Source organism: Mauremys mutica, chromosome 1 (assembly GCF_020497125.1).
Source record: "Mauremys mutica isolate MM-2020 ecotype Southern chromosome 1, ASM2049712v1, whole genome shotgun sequence".
NCBI classification, from domain to species: Eukaryota; Metazoa; Chordata; order Testudines; family Geoemydidae; genus Mauremys; species Mauremys mutica.
The window spans coordinates 184,504,868-184,511,296 of NC_059072.1; the positions used below are offsets into that span (position 1 = coordinate 184,504,868).

At 48.0% G+C, this 6,429-nt stretch overlaps 1 long non-coding RNA gene across 1 annotated transcript in view; it reads right to left on the minus strand.

The window, feature by feature from the left end:
• The window catches only part of LOC123361906, a 126,589-nt gene extending 121,528 nt beyond the window's left edge, over positions 1 to 5,061 (minus strand). The window contains exons 1-2 of the long non-coding RNA XR_006576273.1: positions 4,811 to 5,061; positions 1,784 to 1,974 (exon numbers count right to left, since the gene is read on the minus strand). This is a non-coding gene — a long non-coding RNA (uncharacterized LOC123361906). The remainder of the gene's footprint in view (positions 1 to 1,783; positions 1,975 to 4,810) is intronic.
• Positions 5,062 to 6,429: the final 1,368 nt, after the last annotated feature.

A 6,429-nucleotide genomic window follows, 5' to 3' on the forward strand; every position in this document is an offset into this window, starting at 1 on the left:
AGAATAGCTGATAGTCTGTTATTTATGGTTCATACAGTATTTGATAAGAAGTGCTAAAATGAAAAGATAAATGTGCTGCTTACCCTTAGCTACTGCAGGAAAAAGCACACAACCTGCAGCTCTTGAACCTGTCTTCTTGCCCTGGGTCTCTCGTTAGCACTTGGGCCGCAGTTGCAGTGCATTAATATTTGAATTTTTTAATACAAAAATTGAGGAAAAACAGGAAGGATGAGTGAGAGAGGGAGTGATAAGGAGAAAAGGAAGGATGGACACACATACAGCCACACACATATTGGGTGTTCAGTCTCCATTCCCATCACTATAGATAGAATATCATGTGACCTAGCAGAAAATATGATTTATGCTCATTATGGCCAAATTATGCTACAGAATGCATGACCAGTAAGACTAAGTACATTAAAATACTTTGTTAGGTAAAGGAAAGTCTTGTGCTTATAGCATAGTACTTTCATATGTTAAGTTTTATCTTGTTCAGCAATCCCACACTTCTCTGAAAAGTTTCTTGAATAGAGTTTTATTGTCTCATTTAAATGTTCCCATTAACAGTAACATGACAGTCAAACTATTGGACCTATACTCTGTATTTGTATTATTGCATGTGTTTTAATATCTCTATCCCCACATTTACAATTTTGTATTTTTTATGCTTACAAAAGACTTTGCACAACACATAACAGAGAAAATGCCAGATTATTGAAAATATCCATCCTTTTGTAGAAATACAGAAAGCAGCAGCTCTCATTTATCCTCAAACTAAGCATTAACAGTCTCTTCTCTAATTTTTACCAGTTCACAGTGATATAACTCTGCTACATATGAATTTACCCCTGAGTATTAATATATACTGACCTTTTTAACATACTTTCACCAGTAGTAGTCCTAAATCCTTAATTAAAGTGTAATATATTTTTTAAAGTCATCAAGAACATACAGGTTTCTGTCTGCACTGTATATTAAAAGGAGAAAACCCAGAAATCCCACAGTTCATTAAAGATGCATCAGGCTTTATTATTATTAAAAAAAAATGGGTGAAGAGGCCATCCTCCACACTGGGACAGAAGCTAGACTCTTATAAAACAAGCCAAAGAATTAGTTCCTTCACCAAAGAATGACATGAAACCCTAGTCATGATAGCTGTAAAAACAGTTAAAGGTCTTCTTTGTGCTCATTAGCACCACTGTGCTAGCTTTCTGTGTTGGCAGCTTTTGGTTTTGCCGATGTAGTCCTAAAGAAAGTTGTTACCAGCCTATATTCTCCAGTTCACAGGCTCTCAAAAAGGACACATTAAAACAGTTAGAATCCCCTGGGCAAATGAGGAGATTAAGTAGCCTTCTCCTTCAACAGTAGCCCCAAGCAGACAAAGCTTGGTATTGTGCATTCAGTACACTATCTCTTTCTAGGACTGAAATTTACTATTGTCCTCCCAGCTTCTAGTTTACAAAGTGTTTGGGGGGCTTTGAGTAACGGTTCACTGGCACCACCATTGACAGCCATCTGAGTGTGGGAACTTTTTTAAAAAAAGGACATGATGCCCCCAAAATGATTGGCCTATTATATCAGTCCTTAAGCAGACGCCAGTGGCAATATTTTAGTGTGGGGGGTTATGTCTGAGTTTTCCTGGAGTCTCGTCTTTCAGAGGAATACAAATTCAGGCAGGGAAAGCAAACATGTATTACTTGTTTCCTAGCAGATCTATCCTTGTATTTTTTTAACCATTGCACTGTACTGCTGACGATAACATCATACAAAGAACACCACTCACCTTTGAGCTGCAGAGGGTTTAAAGGGGTTTTTTAAACCAATTTTTGTGCTAGCTTCTTTTGAAGGATGTAGGTTGTCCACAGATTTCACATGTACTTCCCTTCATTTATGCGATAGATTTTAAGCTGATTGTTGCAATCGTCCGTTTAAGAATTTGTTGTATTGTTCTGTGAATGAGCACCAATTTCCTTCCTGTAAAACAAGAGATTTTCAGTCTATGATGAAAAAAAGCAGTATACCAACTGTAAAGGTGTGTGTGGCTCTCCCTCACTGTCTTCTCTTAGGGAGGCTATGCTCCTTTGCTACACCCACTTCAACAACAAGCTAAGTAAATGAGGAAATTAGCAGTCTCTGCCCCCTCAACCCATAGGCAGAGTAGGGCAGTGAATAGTTCAGGGGCTCAGGCCCTCTGCCAGGGCGGGGCACCCACACAGTCAAAGGTTGACCCTTAGGCAGAGTAGCTGTGACTGGTTCGGGGGGGCCCAGGCCCTCAGCAAAAGTGGGGGCCACAGGAAGCAGTCTAGGGCCCCAATAGGGCAGTGAGCATCCAGCAAGCAGTCTAGGGCGCCAGCAGGGGGTTAAGTGCCAAACACACTCTATGGGGCTCAGGCAAGGGGTGAGCACCAACTACAATCTATGGTGCTCTGAAGAGCGCCGGCCTCCTAGCCTAAGGAGGGGGAGTACTGCCACCCTAGGAGTGGGGTGATAGGGAGGACGTGGGCCCACCCAACTCCACCATGTCCCAGCCCAGGGCCCTAACAATGGCAGAGTGGTCTGCCTACTGGCTCAGTGGAGAATCCACCCACAACACGCTGACCATGTCTCCGCCGGCTCCACAGATGGATGGTAGTCTGGTTCCCCTGGGCTGCTTCCTCTGTTTCCCTGGGGTATACTGCAAGTGGCAGTCTCACCAACTCTTCAGTGTTGGGCATGTCAGGCAGTCCTGGTACCTGGGCAGGCTCCTTGGGACAGCCGAAGTCTTCCATGGGTTCCAGCTCCAGCAGCAGGCTGGAAGCATCTGTCTCCCTCGGCGGTTCCACCTCAATTCAGCTGCACAGCCCGCCTCTTATACTTCCTGTTCTGCTTCTGGCATGGTGGCCTAGGCTTTCTGGGTTCCACCTACCAGGGGACATCTGGCTCTGCCTCGCTGTCAGTCTATGAGGGAGGCCACGCCCCTTTGCTATACACCTCCCCCCCAAACCCAGCCCCCGGTTTCCGGGGCTGGTCAGGTCCCCTTCCCCCAGCCACGACAACACATCTATGGGGGAAGGCAGCCCTGGGTGGCACTCTCCGTGGCTAGGAAGTCTTCTATAAGGCATACCATTGTGCTCAAGGTGGTGAGGTGATGCCGCATTACCCATGTCCTCCCATGAGGGGGAAGGATATGTAGGAACTGCTCCGTAAGGTTCTGTTCAGTTACCTCTGTGGCAGAGCATCGCTCCAGTTGCAGCCACCACCAGCGTGCGTCTCTCAGTTCCTGGGCCGTGATTTGGGTTCGAGCCCCTGATGGGTAGGTTTTTCCCCGAAACTGGCATTGGACGGTTTTGGGGGTAATGCCCAATGTGTCTAGGATTGCCGCCTTTACAGCCTGATAATCATGTGCCTCCTCATCGGAGAGGGCACAATACACGGCGTGGGACACCCCGTTAGATAAGGGACCAGCAGAGTGGCCCACTGAGTCAGGTCCCAGCCTTCGGCCGAGGCGACATGCTCAAACATAATTAAGAATGATTCTGCATAGTCCTCAGATCCTACTTTTGTGAGGCAGAGTGGCATCAAAGGGGTCACTGGCACTACCGGACCTCCAGTGGTGGGACTGGAGAGGCTGGCCAGTAAAGTGGCCAGTTGCTGAGCATATTGCCCCTGTTGCTACTGCTGCTCGGCCCCCTGCTCCCATATGAGCTGCTGCTCCTGAGCTCTCGGGGTTTGTAGCAGTTGCTGCTGCTGCTGGAGCTGGGCAGCTTGCTGCTGTTGTTGACTCTCAGTCCACCATTTCACCAGCTTGTCTAGATCCAGGGCTGCCTCTGCTGGTGGTGGGTCAACAATGAATGCAGTCCCCCTTTCCATCAGACGGTGGGCCTTACCCACGTTCTCCATGTATAAACGTGTAGGTGGGTGTGGCTCTCCCTCGCTCTCATCTCTGAGGCCACACTTCTTTGCTACACCCGCTCCTGAAACCTCCAGCTAAGTAAATGGGGAAATTAGCAGTCTCTGGTAGTAGGACAATGTTAGCATGAGAACAAATAGTAAAAATTGGCCAGGAACAAATTCACTCTGGAAAATAGAAAAGGTTCCCAACCATCACAGAGGTGAGGTTCTTCTTCAAGTGTTTGTTCGTGTCCATTTCATGCTAGGTGTGTGCGTGCGCATGTACTGTTGCCGGAGATTTTTCCCTTAGTGGTATTTGTTGGGGTTGTCTCTACTGCCTTCTGGAATCACACGCATATGTGCTGGTATAAGGGGGCGCCTCTGGCCCGGCACCCTCTCAATTCCTTCTTACCGTCCGTGATGGTTGCTGGAACGATCCTTCTTGCTGTGGCAAGGCGTCTTCCCCAGTTGTTTGGACTCTCCTCTGTTCATATTTATTATAGTAAGTGTACATGGTTCTTATACATAGTGTTAGTGTATATATAGTAGTGTGAATAGTTAGCCTCTGTGTCTAGGGACTCTTCACCCCAGGTGCTGGGCATGCCCTGATTCCCAGGTTTCAAGTCATGTGCCTTCTGCAGTAAACTTATGCCAGTGAGTGACCTGCAAGCCAGCTGCTTTAAGAGTGTGGGGGAAACCCACGTAGAGGACAACTGCCAGATCTGCAGGGACTTCAGACCTTGCACTAAAAAGACAGGGGCATTCAGCTGAAGGCCATCCTCAGACCTGCATCGGCGCCGAGCCGCTCCAAATCAGCACCAAGCATTTTGATACCCGTGCAAAGCGGTCCCCTGGCACCTTGCTCTTCCTGGCACCATTCTCAAATCTCCAGTGCTGAGGAAGAAGCACAGGAAGCAGTGCACTAAGAGAGGGTACTCACCAGTGCAGAGAAAGGACAAGCAGGGAGATGCCATTACAGTGAGACCTGTGTTGGGCCACTTTTCCTCCCTGAGCCAGAGATGGCACCGTTGCCTAGGGTGTTGAGTCCAGTGCAGAACCCTCCGCCAACTGCCAAAAGCTGCCACGGTGCCAGCGGTCTGACAGTCCTTTCGATACCAGAGGCTTTCCAAGCAGTGAAGGACCCCTTTTCTCTCCGGTTCCTGACTACTGCAAGGGGGCACCCACCAGCCAAGGCAACTGGAAGCAGAAGAGAACAGGGAACGCCGGGCTCCTTCCCAGCACTGGCACCCCCACCTCCCTCTAGGTGTAAGTCTACCATGATCCTGGCATCGCAGTCATTGACTCATCACCAGACTGCGTGGAGGCAGAAATGGGTACAGTTACACCATGTTCTCCAAAAGACTCCTCTTCAGAGTCTGAAGGAGAATCTTTTGCTCCACCCAGGGCACATCATTGGTACCTAGCCTATGCGCCACCAGACTTCAGTACTAACTGCGCCCCCCACATCCAGCCTTCCTACTAAAGATTGTGCCACAATTCCACAACAACCAGGCCATCTTTCTACTGCCTTCTTCCCAAAGCCTCATAAAACCTCTGAGGAACATCGGCTTCATACGCCCTCGCCTTTTATATTGAGAGAACTAAAACCTTCTGCAAGTCCGCACAGCTCTTTGTAGCAATAGTGGAAAGGATGAGAGGGTACCCATGTCGACCCAAAGAATCTCGTCCTGGATAACTGCTTGTATCTGAGCTTGCTACGAGCAGGCAAACCTTCCACCTCTGGCCATTGTGACCACACATTCCAGAAGAGCCCAGGCTTTGTCAGAAGCATTCCTTGCACAGGTACCAATCCAGGACATCTACAGAGCCACAACCTGGTTGTCGGTTCATACCTTCATGTCCCACTATGCCATCACCCAACAGGCACGTGACTGTGACAGTTTCGGGAGAGCACTGTTGCAGTCAGCACATCCATGGACTCCGAGCCCATTTCCAGGGGTACTGCTTGTAGCAAGCACTCAAAGAAGAATAAACAGTTACTAACCTTTCAGAACTGTTGTTCTTTGAGATGTGTTGCTCATGTCCATTCCATGATCCACCCTCCTACCCCCGTTAGAGTTACTGGCAAGAAGGAACTAAGAGTGTTCGGGGCTGGCAGCACCCCTTATACCGGTGAAAAGATCCGCAATTCCAGAGGTTCCATGAGCAACACATCTCAAAGGACAACAGTTATGAAAGGTTAGTAACCATTTTTTTCTGGAACAGCCTCCCAACAGGAGTTGTGGGGGGCAAACAACTTAATTAGTTTTAAGAGAGGGTTGGACAAATTTATGAGTCAAATTGCATGATGGGTTTGTTTGTATTGGTGAGGGGCAGGGATTGACAGCCCCGGGGGTTTCTTCTAGTTTATGTTTTAAGTACCCTATGCTCAGGCTTCAGTCAGGATTCCTCCTTCCTCCCCAGTGTATTCTGGGGATTTTTTGTGATTTTTTTTGTCTTCTTGCTCTGAAGCATCAGACATGACCACAGCTGGAGATGGGATACTGGACAGAGGCAAGCCAGTGCTCTGAGGTGTCACCAAGTATTCTCTCTCTCTCA